The sequence below is a fragment of the Callorhinchus milii genome, unplaced genomic scaffold (assembly GCF_018977255.1).
Source record: "Callorhinchus milii isolate IMCB2004 unplaced genomic scaffold, IMCB_Cmil_1.0 Scaffold4, whole genome shotgun sequence".
NCBI lineage: Eukaryota > Metazoa > Chordata > Chondrichthyes > Chimaeriformes > Callorhinchidae > Callorhinchus > Callorhinchus milii.
The window spans coordinates 45,877,024-45,891,701 of record NW_024704745.1 but is presented as its reverse complement, the minus strand read 5'-3'; the positions used below and the strand labels follow the sequence as shown (position 1 = coordinate 45,891,701).

The 14,678-nt window shown below is 38.5% G+C and overlaps 1 protein-coding gene across 1 annotated transcript in view; it reads left to right on the top strand.

Annotated features, from left to right (window-relative positions):
- Nucleotides 1-14,678, top strand: part of gap43 (growth associated protein 43) — a 100,850-nt gene that overhangs the window by 83,019 nt on the left and 3,153 nt on the right. The window lies entirely within an intron of this gene.

Below are 14,678 nucleotides of genomic sequence, written 5' to 3'. Positions count from 1 at the left end.
TTCCACTTCAGGACTTTCAGCTCATAGGCTAGGCTGTGTAATTTTTAGAGATGCAGGAGGGGAAAACATTGCATTGTTGGAGGTGCCATTTTTCCGATCAGCCATTAAACTGAGATCCCACCTGCCAATTCAGGTCAATATTAAAGATTCCATGGTTCTATTCAAAAGGAGAAAATAATTTCTTCTTCTACCCTATCCAATAATCCTCCAAATTAACTAGCTAGCTTTAGGACTGTGGGATATTACTGTATTGCAGATCGGATACTGTTTTTGCCTACAATACACAGTCACTATACTTGAAAGCAATTATCTGAGAAACATTTTGAGATGTCTCGGTGTTATAGGCACTTTCTCAATTGCAAGCATATTTATTGTTTAATGAATAGAATTCTTTATTGCCCATTCCATCTGTTCAATAATAATATTTTTAGTAAAACTTTCACGTAATATTATTTCTTCATTAACTTCATCCTGGCTATTAGCCTCCAATGAGTCCTTCTGGAATTTTACAGAATCGCAATTTGTTGTGTGCCTGTTTTCTTAAAATCTAAATAATCAAACCAACCACAATGTACAGAGCTGTACAAGCCTCCCAAAGTAATCCCCGTGGAATACATGGGAACACCTTCCCTGCCAGCATTGCCTATTTCTTATTGCAAAACACGAACCGAAAATTCACCAAGGTCTCAAATCTCCGTCTTGCCTCAGATTAATGTTATTGGCTACCCGGCTCAAACTTCAACTCTTCTCAAAAGTAATATCTGATGGAGTCAAAACTCTGGTATTCCTAAACACACTCTGCTCTTTATTTAACAAAAATCATTAAAATAAGTTTTGAAAAATACTCTACCCCCTCAACTTGTGAATAATATTTCCAGTCCCCACTTACTCAGGGGCTGATAGTCATGTTTGATAGTTGAAGTTGGCCACAGATGTCTTTTCCAAAATAATACTTAAACACTGTTTATATATTATTTTGCAATCCTCTAATTCAAAACATTGAATACCTCAATCACAGCCCAAAACACGAATAGATAAGTGCAGAGAGGCTCGCTGAATTTTTTTCCTTAAGTGGAGCAGAATATGATCAAGAGGGGATATGATAAAGGCATTTAAAATATTCTAGGAGCAAGACAGAGTAGATATGGGTGGGGGGAGGGGGTGGGGAGGGAATATTTTGATTAGTTGGGGGAAATCATTGAGAGGACATAGTTTCAGGATTGCTAGAAAAATGAGGAAAGAGTTGCATAGAATTTTTCACTCAGTGAGTCATTACAGTTTGAAATTAATTACGAGTAACAATTGAGACTGAATCAATCGATGTGTTCGAAGGGAATTGAATAAGCACCTGAGCATTTAAAACATTAAGGGATATGGGGAGTGAGCTGAAAAGTGGGATCATTTTAAAGAAAGTTTTAGAAAATTGGGGATCAATGGCACAGATAAAATGAGTCAACCGATCGCCTGCCAGTCCCTTCTTTCTCTGTTTCTTTGATTTGGTTCATTCACTTCACGGTGCAAACATTTTCATCCATGTTAAATACAATTGTACGTTTCGCTCGGTGAAACGGTTCCAGTTTCTGCAGAGGGCTCTCTATAATAAGAGGATCAGGGAACCTTGTATGGTTCATAGGTTTTGAGGAGTTATTCCTACACAAATTTGACTTGCTCTAATTTTATTCATAACACCTAAGTATATATTCTGATATATTGAATTATATTAAGCACAAATCGCCATTAGTACATTGTCATAGGTATGATTATATATAATATAATAAATACTATAATTAATGCTGTAAATCCTTATATTTAACATGATGAATGCAGTCACAACAATATGAAGAACTGAATTTGTGTTGGGCATTAAAACCTACCTAGATTCAGCTAGAAAGCTAACTATCTATGCATTTTAATGTGTAAAACATATCTCATATATGATGAGAAAATACATTGTGAGCAATAAATATTACTTTTTCATAGTTTTTAAACTTTGCCCTTCTAATATGCATCAGCAGTCAATGTATAGCAGATTAACTAAGATAAATCACGTTATTAACATGAAAGGTTCATTTAGTTGGAAAAATTGATGAAAACATTCTGTTAATGCCTGAGAGACTGTATTCAGCAGCAGTAAAAATCATGAAGTTTCATGACTTGATGCGAAGAACTGAACTAGGAAATTGCATTTTATTTTTGGGGTACATCAACATATTTCACAAGTAATGCAGTCAAGGAGTGTTTTTTTTTAAATTTGCAAACATGGCAGCCATTTGCTCCAATGAAGCCCACAAACAACCATCAACCATCAAGATTAATCAATCAATCTGCAAGAATGTTGGCCAGGACACTGAAAGAAACTCCCTTCTCTTTTAGAATAGCAGCATGGACCGATGATCTTCTGGAGAACATCACGTTTGTCATTCACGTATTGGCTGTTTGTAGAATATTGCAGCACACAATTTGGCTGCTGGATTTGCCTACAAATACAGTCACTCCAATTTTAAAAAATATTGAAGCACTACAAGATATTTGACAATATAGGCACTATATCAAATGCAAGGAATATTGCTGTACAGAACATTTAGTGGCCACTTGAATAGTTAGATGGGATAATCTTGAATTTCCTGTGCTGGGCCCATTAAGCAGATCTGCTGCCCTGAAGGCAGAATTCAACTTAAGCAGAAGAGAAAACTGATTTAATTCAACTATATCCTCTTCTGTTGCATTCAGATATCGATATTCTGCATTGGGATACAGTATATGTGATTCCATTGGACTGCACCATCGTACCAAGGCTGCGTCCCCTCCCCTAATTTTGGCTTACAGTTTGGTCAAAAGATCAATTTCAAAGATATTCTTACTTGTTTAGCCAGTGCCATTTTTTCCCCCAGAGCCAGCATTTGAGTGCTACTTTGCAGGATATCGGTTGAGATAAATCAATTCCCCATTTTTAAGTTCCCTCAAACACCAATCTTGATCATCAGGAGCAGAGAATTCTTCTGGCCCAACCAATGTCTGTGGGGAGGGCAGCAATATTCTTGTGCTGGCAACAAGCCTCCAGACTAGTTGGTCAATCACCTCCTGACTGTTTGTGGGACCATACCAATGCAAATGGCAATTGTGTTTGCCTACGAAGAAATAGTCACTACATTTAACAATTACTTGTGAAGCACTTTAATTTGATGTCAGAGGCTACTATATAAATGCAGGTTCTCTTTTCTAAATTGCAGCCATTTCAATAATCATGCAAATTCATCTCAGGAACAAGTTAACAGAATTAAATCCAATTAATCTATGGCAGAACTTCATTAACGGGCAATGATAAATCTGACTCAGTCAAAATCATGAATAGCAAATATGAAGAACATACATGTTGAAAAATACGTAGGAAGGCTGTTAAATATAAAGCGGCATCATCAATATGAAGGACATGACAGCAAATTGTCTGGTATTTAGGTTACCTTGGTAACAGTCAATGAATATGTCATTGGTGCCTCATATCAGATACTTCTAGTTTATCTATAAGATTAAATTTGAAAACTAATGAAGCACCTAGCCACTGGAGACTCCTAAGCCACCAACCAATAGTGCAGTGCTGCTATGGCAACTGCCTGCACTGTCTAGCCAGTTTGAGGGATGCTCTGCAATTAAACTAGAGTCTCGGTCTCTCGCTGCTCTTTGATTTATTACAATGTTATTTGTAGACAGCGATAGAAAGGACTGCAATTTAATTCACACAATTATGTATCAGGATTCCTGTAAATTCAACTAAATTCTATTTTATTTATATTTTACTTATATTTCACCATAATGTTTTTCAATTCTATACTGTGTGCATCATAAAAACTTAGCAATTATGAATATCTGTACAGATTAAAAGGAGCTAACCATATATTGACATCAATAAAACTGAATTGAAGTGCTGACAGTCAGAAATAGTCAAGTAGACCATTACTTATTGCAGAAAACCATTAACAATGGAGCCATTTAAATCAATAAGAATAATTATTGAAATTCACGTAAAAAGATGGTTTTCATAATGGCAGTTAACCTGTAAAGTATAAAGACATCATACAGTTGTGTTTACCATGGGAATAGCAGGGAAATCCATGAATGACTTTCAATTATACTTGCATAATAAAAGAGTAGAAATGCCACTTTTTAAAAAAAAACTCTCGGTCTCTCATTGAGAAATGTATTATCCAGAATGTCCATTCTGAAACTAATGGTTCTCATATGAAACATCCACTTAATCTGAAATAGGTACTTATTTGAACTTGAGCCAATTTCAACCCTTCAAACACAATATTTACCCTGCTCCCAAGTACCTTATCTTTCCTCTCTGGCGTCTTCATCCGAGTATATTCTTCTGCCTTTTCGTAAAAGATGGAACACTAGGAGAATGCATTTTCACTAAAAAATCTGTAAGCAAAAAATATTGTGATAGTTAGCATTTGGGGTGCGACCCTTCACAAGAACACAACGTCCCAAATACACTTTGTCCTGCTGTGAATTTATCAAATTCAAAGTTTATTTAATCTGAAATGATTAACATACTTAGAACATTCAGGTTTTTTTATGAAATAGTTCAGGGGCAGATGTATTCATCAAATGAGATATCAATGTGGAAGGAAAAAAAAACATTTAGTGTGAGTAATTATGGCCATACAATAACCTCCACCAACAATATTCACTCAAAGACAGAAGCATTGTATCAGCCTGGCTCAGTGATGGCACTCTCACCTTTGAGTCAGAAGGTTGTGGGTTCAAATCCAAAAGCCATTGTCCCAGATATTCTTTGATCCAACTCATCACATTAGTCCAACATCAACACTTTCCTTTTTTCTGCACATTTCACTGGTGGTTGTCCAAGTGAGAAACCCACTTCTGACACAATATGTGAGATTGTGGTGTTTGTGACCCCAAACTCAACCATTGAAATCACTTTAAGAAATTTAAAACAATATTTTATTCAGACATAGAATCAAAGAAACAGTACCATTCCGCAAGTCCTGGGTGTGATGCCTCTCCTCCCTGCGCTGAAGCCAGTTCTCTTAAATAGCTTTTGATTAGTCTTAGCAATGAGGCATTAGCATTCCTTACATGGGTTAACTGGAGCTGCTTTGTTTTCCACAATTGAGGTCCAGCAGTCATCTGCCCCTTCACGAAAATAGTCTTCAAGCCATTTGAACCAAAAAGGTAGTCTGCCATTCATCACTCTCCATCATGGTACATGGGAGGGGTGGGTTGGGGGAACAACTGACATGGACAACCAAATGGAATTGCCTTCCCACTGCATTGAGATATACAGTATCATACAGAATAAAGAAGATGCCAATATTTTAAGCACATAATGCTGTTCAAGGTTAAAGAAAACCTTTGCTAAGCACTTGTTTGACCTTTTCACTTACGATTTATAACCATCATCTCAACACTCTTAGTGCCTTGAAACAATTTCAGCATAAGTACTGACCTCTGAATCGCAGCCTTTTGCTGACATGGTAATTCCTCATAGAGATCATTGCAACCGAAGAACCTAAGCCAATCTAAAGGATAAATAGTCTTGTGCAAGTTCAACAAATTGTTGGTTCTAGAGGAAACTACTCACTGGTGCACCCCCCTCCCTAAAATGAGGCTGGTGAAAATAGCCACGTGCCAGCACAGTAATACAGCATTTGTAGCCAACACCTCTTACACAAATAAATGAACGATATTCATGAGGAATATACATTAGTGCCACACATAGAGGTGAATTAGCAGTGTTTCATAATACATCATTGTGATAAATATAACACTGAACATATTACAAAATATCATCCATTTCTTCTTTTTGATTTATCTCAAATTGAGAATGGCCTTTATGGGCTACTACAAAAGCTTTGCAGCACCATTTTTGAATTTCCGTGTGCTGGGGAGAATGTGACATCCTGGAGGTAGTATTTGAGGATAGCATCACACGGTATTGTGTGCAGTTATAAAAATTCGGTTAATATTCTGTTCTGGCTGCCGTTAAATACCAATCTCTGTAATTCGGAAGCTTTCAGCACACAGGGTGAAAACAAAACAACAGAAAATATTAATCAAACCAGTTCATTGTTAGCAACATCTCAATATAGTTTGCATTTTGTTTTGGTCAGCCGGGTGTCTGACACATGCGGAAACTCAACACAGCTCTTAAGAGTATCCAAACCAGAGTTCCATACATCCCACTTATATATGGAAAGGTGTATTTAAAATGAACAAATTTGTCTCAAATTCTCACAATGTAAAATTCTCTTTTAATTTGGGTCAAATCGAAAATATGCAACAAAGAGATATAATACTTGATTTAGGTGTTACCTATGGTACTAAGTATAGGGCACTTTAAATTTTGGATTAGTTATGGAAAATGAATCATGTATTCCCCATTTAATAGCAACTTGCAATTATTAACACAATATTCATAGAGTAATTCCTTGAAGCACATTATAGAGAATGAGTAGGAATCTAAGTAAGGTGGGGTAGATATAGAGGGGGACGAAGGGAGATAACTATAGCACAGTCAAAGAGATAGACTTTTGAGAGCAGAAAGGGAGGGTGCAAGGTCAGGGGAATTTCAGAGACAGGGGCAAATAGGCTGAATGCTCAACCACAAATAAAATGGAGAGGTTGGGATTCGTACAATAGGCAAGAATCGGTGGTAGATCACAGAGGTAGGATGGGGTAAGGGGAATGAGGCATTTAAAAGTTAGGATGAGGTTCCTGAAATGCTGGGGAATAGGGAGCCGGTGGAGTTTAGTAAGGATGGGGCTGATGGGCTCGTGGAGACAAGTGCAGTAAAGCATAGGGCCTGCAAAATTCTGGATAATGAAGTGTTGATGATATCTGCTCCAGGATAAACTATTTAAGACACTGAATAGACGTGACCATTGCTTCTGCGAGTTTGAATATACCTAAACTGGAATTTGATTGCTTATCAAGTCTGATTTTCTGTACAGTTTTTGTTCACTCATATATGGGGCATTTTGACTTAAGCAAGCAGCTCAATGTGTTTTTTGCAAATTAAATCTCCATTTTGTCCTTTGCGATACAACTTGGCAAGCAGCCAACCTCCATCTTTTGAAATGGTAAGAGAGGACAAAGCAATCTCACCATGAAGACTGTCTTTTTTTTGGAGATGGGGTGGGGGATGGTGGAGAGATAGTTTTGACCCTTACTATAACCCACAAATACTCAGAAGTTTGCTCTTTGTGTTACAAAGTATTGAGCTCGATGTGTTTATTTAAAACTTTTTTTTCTGTTGTCTGAATAATCAAATGTTTGACTGTGTTTTGTTTTTTAATAATCATATTTTGTTAAATTATTAAAATGGGATCACCATGAGCTTGTGGTATATCTCAGCGAGAAGTGCTTTGTGCATTGATGTAAAAAAATGTCCAACCGCTGTAATGCCTTATCTTGTTGCAGATTATCCTGAACTAGGCGTGGCCAGTTCACTTCAGCTCAGGCTTTGATCACTGACTCAAAACATCACCCAAAGATAGCTCAGAAATAAAGGCTCCTCATAAATCATTTTCATTCATGTAATGCTCATAGTTTCTGTTATTTAGGTCAGAAACAATCTTTTGGGGTTGTCGCAGATGCCTTTAACTATTTGGGTTATAACAATATATATTCCAGAAGATCATATTTCAATCTCAGTGCCGTCGTCAGTAAAAGTACAGGGTTTTCTTTTCAAATCAAAACTTATTTGCACCTTCAATAGTTCACTACATCTACACTAGAGAATCCAATATCTGCACCTATTGGTACTAGCTCTATTCAGATATGTATTTGTCTATCCATACACATGTCTAATTGTCTCTATGCACTTATCTGGATCTGATCATCAGACCTCTGCACCTTGTGCTGCTTGAGTAATCGGAAACATAGTAATCTCATGATCACGCAATTTAAATTTTTGGCGACATTTTCACTTGACTTGTGAAAAGTCAGCAGGTGGTGTTCTTCTGTTGAGAGTTGCAATCCTCTATGTAGGTAGCAACATGACAGGTAAAAACTGCAAGTAGAGACACCTGAAAGACAGGTGTAAATATTGTAATTCAGTGAAAGCACCTTAAAATAGTACAGAAAACTAGGTTACTGCTGTTCGTCACAGATCTCTCTCAACTGTGATCCTCTCATTTATTGTAATGGGCTTTTGCAACAAAAAATAATGAAGTCAGAATCTATTGATAAAAGAAAGTGTATTTTGATTGTTATCGCTTTCATTCTCTGATTTAATGCATTTGTTGCTCTGTATATACGATGATTCAAAAACAGCAATGTTTTTGGGCTGAGCATTCATAACAAACCTTCATTTTTAGATACAAAATGTTAAATATCATAGAGAGGAGGAAGACATTTTACAAGTGTATTCAAACGGGGGTAGAGGGAAGAAAAGATATCTAATTTTTTTGATATCAAGATTAAATAATTGTTATTTAGTCATACATTCTGAAACCTGTCAAGTATGTGGTTCAAATCAGCGCATTGGACATCTTTCTAAAATGCTGATGGTGAACCTTTTAAAACCATTAAAGTGAAGGAATTTGATGGTTGACAGTAAGGTAATCCATAAAAGCACTCCAGATAATAATAAAAGATAGCCTCCTATGGAAACATTGGTAGACAGAGGCAGCAAATTTTGCAACCTGGACTGTGTTTTATAATTTGACACTGATGAATCTGGTTCTATTCTTGTAAACTTGAAACATGGAACATAAAAATGTGCTTTTAAATGTTGTTACAGTTTTGACATATAGTTCAATTCCAGTGGGTTATATTAGCTATTTTCTAAATATCATTTATTGTCCTTTTTGTGCATTACTAATTGAAATGCTCTTTTTTTAAACTTAGATTTTCACTCAACAATGCAAGTTTTATTAAATTTTTTTGGAACTCTTCATGAATAATATTGCTAAAAAAGTAACTGTTTACTTCCAGGTCCTGGACTTGCTTCCGGCATGGATTCCTCTGTCTGGTGTAAAGGGTTGATTTAACTGAGTTTAGTTAACTTCAAGCCTGCTAACAAGTAGGTGTAAATCCACAGCACGAAAGTGTCTGTGATTTGGCACAAATAAGTAATAACTGTATTAGGAGTCTTATTCCAGCTTTAGGTTATGGCACTGATGCTAAGCGAAGTGTTTCCCAGGTGCACACACTCCCAGGAGGTGCTGATGACAGAATGTCTCACCCACACGTTTATTCACTTCTGGATCCTGCAAGGAACATGGTTTTAGAAGGAACTAAGTTAAGACTGGTGAAAGAATGGGCCGAGAGTGATATCACCTGATAATCATCTGTGTCCAGATTGATTTCCCTTCAGGCCCAGTCCCCTTTGTACTCCTAAAGTGGACGGGTATGTGTGTGAGACAATGATATTGGCATGTGGGTAATTCTTATGTTTGTCTCTTACCTCCTTCATCCCACTATGATTGGTTAAGTTTCCAGCCCTCTGGGACCCTTTCTCAAAATGTCTTCATCTTGTGTCCTCACTCTATCTTCAAAACCTTCATACAAAATCTACCTCTTTGATAGTGCCTTTATTCAAACCTCTCATACTATCCTTTTCTCAACTTGCTTGGTGATCCTCACCTTGTGAGATGTTATTCTACATGAATGGCTCTATACACATGAAAGTTACTTATGTGTGGCTCCACAAAAGTGGTCCAGTGGTGAGTAAGTGAATAGGGATTGCTCTTAAAATAGACAGTACAAGCATTATGAGCTGAATGGCCTTCTTCAGTGCTGTAAAGTGTCCTTATGTGGAGTTTTTTGAGGTGGGATTGAATTGAGATTATTTTTTTGTTTCCCACCAGCATAGTGATAAATATCTGTTGAACAGCTTCTTGGGTTAGAAACAAGTACGAATCAGACTCCTGGAGCTATCTCCAGGACTATACAAAATACCAAGTCAAACACATATGGCTAGATTCTGGTCTGATTTCCACACCTCTATGATGGCTGTGCAACCACCACAAATAGCTAATAGATAACTGTAGTTGGAGCTTCTTGATTCCCCCTTAGCTGCCTGGTGAGATGCAAGCACTAATGTTAAAATGAAAAATGTACTGAAGAAGTGTTCTTTAACCTTGTCCAATTATAGGATTGCCTTTGTGCTTTTTGACCTTTTGCTTTGCTGAGTCCAACCACTCACTTCTGGATCAGTGAATAATTGGGATGTTAAAATGTTACCGCTCCCCTGCACAATCAGCTTTGCCTGGTAATAACCCAATGCTTTGCATAGTCAATGCTCATGGCTGTAACAATGCTTCCTTATTTCTAATATAAGGTAGAAGCCACATATGCTATATGAATATCTCAAATGTCCTCCACTGCCTAAATCTGCCCTGGGAATCCACTAAGACTTGATAAACAGGTTTTATTCAAGGCAAGTTGTTTGATGTGCATTGTAGCCAAGAAGTTCATCAGGACCCACGATAAAGGAATTAAAGTCCACGTCCCAAGCTAGGAATTCTGTCATTTCTTAAAAATTAGTATATTTGGTTCCCTGTGCTCTGGGTCCTGGGAGACTTGTCTTGCTCCTCTGCTCTCACATCTTAGCAGCTGTGTTGATGCAATTCTTCTGATGAACAGTGAATTTGCAAAAATAGTTCAGTTGTAGCGCAACATTTTCTTTATATGAAAAAGGCATAATTCGCGGGAATAACACAAAGCAGTTCACTTGAATGAAAACACCATTATTTTCAGTTTGAAAGATCTAAAGAAAACCAGATCAAACTGGTCGTGGCTGACTACTGATCATCCTAAGAAAAACTGAAACACAAGACTTAGGTCTGCTTGTATGTCAGTAATTTCTGGTGGCTTTTTCTAAGGTCTTAGTTTGACCCGAATGCACTATCTATGAAATTCAAAACCTGCACATTGAATATAGCCCAATGACATTTCAGACACTGTGTAAGTATTGTAATTACTGCATAATTAGTTTCCCACCATATTTCTTCATCAAGGATTCTACAAGCTTGAGGAACAATATCTGCCCTATAGAGCCAGACTCTTTTGGTAGAACACAAGGTTAATATATTCTATGAGTTACACATGCAAGACTCGTTGCAAACCAAAATATTTGCACCACAAATTTTATTACATTTTAATTACTAACATGATATTGTAACATCTAGTATGTTGCTTTTTCTCATATATAAAACATACATATTAACTATGCTTTACCTTTGCCCACAAAATACACTACACCTAACAGTAAATCCTGTGAAGTGCTTTGAGGCACCCTATAAAAGATGCTGCATCAAATACAAGGATTATTGTTTATTTCTGCTCTGTACAACAATTAAAATAATAATACTACTTATATTTGATATAGAGCCTCTCACATCAAGGGGACGTCTCAAAGCTTGAATGACTATAATTTGTAGGTGAACATGGCAGCCAATTTGTACTCAGCAATGTTCCCAAAACAGCCATGACGTGAATGTTTAACTGCAGCAACATTTTAGGCTACTGAAATTGGAACTGCAGTAGATGGCTACTTTACCTTTGATACATCCACAATATGGTCAATACGCTAAGTACCCATATTCTTGCATATCTTATACTGGGTATTATTTAATGGAGTAACAATTTATCAAGTTAATTGTGCTAATATTTCTCATATTATTAATCAATTAAACCACCAAACTAAAATATATACACAGAGTATATATCAAATATAAACTATTTTGTGATGCCACATGAGAGTGTCTGTTAAATCCATTGTCAATTATTTCCCCCAATGTTACATTCTTGCTGGTTATCACATTACCTCTGAAACAAATCCTTGCTATGATTGGCTAGCCAGTGCTGCAGCTCCTGTGATATATCATTTGCGTAATCCATCTCTCTGCCACCTCATGTGCTGAGGTCTGCTGTAAAATAATTAATCCCCTTGTGGCTTTGTTAGTGAACATATTCCTCCACGATTAGATTTTGCACAAAATTTATATAAGCATTTTGGTGATCCAATTCTTGATTCTTTGGAGAAGAAGGAATAAGCTGCAATCACAAAAAGAGAGAAATATAGGGATAAACATTTTGTGGTTCATATTATTTTAGCCTCTCAAAACAATTAAAATGATACGTTTCTAAACAATTAAAATGCTGTAACTGACCTGAGAGTGCTTAATGCCATCACTTAGAACCTAGAGGAAAATGTTCCACAATAAGCATAAAGTAACAGCTTAGATGAAGTTCTCAAACTAACGCCCCATCTCCAACCTCCCTTTCCTCTCCAAGGTCCTGGAACGAGTTGTTGCTTCCCAGCTTTGCTCCTTCCTCTCCCGCCACTCTTTTCATGAACCACTCCAATCGGGTTTCCGTGCCGTCCACAGCACAGAAACAGTCCTGGTCAAAGTGACAAATTATATTCTGTCCATCCGCGACCAGGGCTCCCTCTGCCTCCTCATCCTCCTTGACCTCTCTGCTGCCTTCGACACTGTTGACCACTCTATCCTCATCCACCACCTCTCTTCTCACTTCAACCTTCACGGCTTGTCCTTGATTGGTTCAGATCGTACCTCGCACACCGCCTCCACTTCATCTCCACAAACGGTTTCTCCTCTAGCCCCCACACCGTCTTGTACGGTGTTCCTCAGGGCTCTGTCCTTGGTCCCCTGCTCTTCAACATCTATATGCTCCTTCTTGGTGACATCATCCGCAGACACGGGATCAACTTCCACATGTATGTGGATGACGCCCATCTGTACCTTTCTACCTCCACCCTCGACTCCAGGACCACTGCTGTCCTGACAGAATGTCTGTCAGACATCAAAGCCTCCATGAGAGCTAACTTTCTTCAGTTGAGCATCAACAAGACCGAGGCTCTCCTGATTGGCTCCCATCAGCGCCTCCTCACCTCAGGCGCTGACAGCATTGCCATCCATGGTTGCACACTCCACTTTACTAAGCCAGTCCAGAACCTTGACATCTTGTTTGACCTTCAACTATCCTTTCTACCCCACATCTGTGCCATGATCAGCTCTGCCTTTCCCCACCTCTGCAACAGCGCTCAGCTCCGCCACTGTCTCACACCGCAGGCTGCCGAGACCCACATACACGCATTCATTACATTGAGGCTTGACTATGTAAACTCCTTGCTTGTCTGCCTCCCCAACTCCTCCCTTCATAGGCTCCAGATCATCCAGCCCGTGTCCTCTCCCACACCAGGCTCCGTGACGCTATCACCCCCATCATCGCCCGACTCCATGAGCTTCCCATCACTCAGAGGATACAGTTGAAGATCCTGGTCCTCACCTTCAAAGCCCTCCATGGTCTTGCTCCATGGAGGGCTTTGCTACCTCTGTGACCTCCTAACCTGCTACCATCCTGCCCGCTCCATCCGCACAGTGGGCTCCGGCCTGCTCCACGTCCCCCGCCTCGCACGTCCCACCAATGGCGGGTGGGCCTTCTGCCATCCTGCACCTCCTTCTGGAACTCCATCCCGCAGTCCCTCTGCCTCACCCCCTCCCTTGCCTCCTTCAAAACCCATCTCAAGACTCTCCTCTTTGACCGTGCTTCGATCACCCCGCTTCCCCCTCCCCGATCCCGATCCCCAGCTTGGATCCAAAACATTGACTATCCAGCATCTTGGGATGTGAAGGCACTATACAAATATAATTTTATTGTTGTTATATGTTGTATGAAGCTTTCTTGTATAAACCTGAGTAAGGAATTACATTTTAACTTCACAACAATACTCCTTACTGTACCAGAGCAGCTTTAACATTAAAAATGGGGCAGCAGCCACACAGCTGCTGAAAGTTTGTAGTTCTGTTTCCGTCACATCTCTGTGGAGTGCAGGAACCTGTTTCACATTTACAGAAACAAGTATCAGAAGTAAAAACACTGCAAACAGAATTCATTCATTTGAAAATCAAAGTGGGAAGAATTTTTTCAAATTTTTGTATGGTTCTATGCTATAATACATCCTATGGCAAATAGACTAGAATAGACCAATGTTCACACGTGAACAATAGAGAGATCCCAACTTCCATGGAACTATATCCTAGAATACATTAGCACCTTTAAAGGGAAGGGCAGAAAACTGGAGGGTAGGGGCATAATAATTACACCAAATTGCGGAATGTTCACCAAAAATGTCTTCAAAACTCAGAGCACCATCTACAACTTTGTAATTACAGTCAATTCACTTTACAGTGTGTTCTGTGAAGCGCTTTGGGACGTCCTCCCGACGTGAAAAGCGCTATATCAAATGCAAGGATTATTATTATTATTATTATTATTACACATTTGCTTTATTATTTTATCATTAACTAGCTGTACTGGTTGCAGCTTTGCTCGTAACCAAAGAATCCAATATGGAATGTAGATTTACACACACACAGACAGACATTTCATATGTGTGCTGTTCTTTGAGCGGGCAACTCATTTTGCTTTGTTCTTGTACTCCTTTCAGCATTGAAGTCCAGCCATGGTGTTCTTTGTTCTTCAGTTTCATTTAATCGGCCTTATCTCTTTTGTCTTGTATTATTATTCATCCTTGAAAGTTTTGAACTTCGCTTCTTAGCCATCTTCCTTTAAGATTGAGAAAATGGACTATTGGGAGGACTCCTGTGGGAGGACTCCTGTTGGGAGGACTGAGTGGGAAGACTCAGTGGAAGGACTCCTATTGGTAGGTCTCAGTG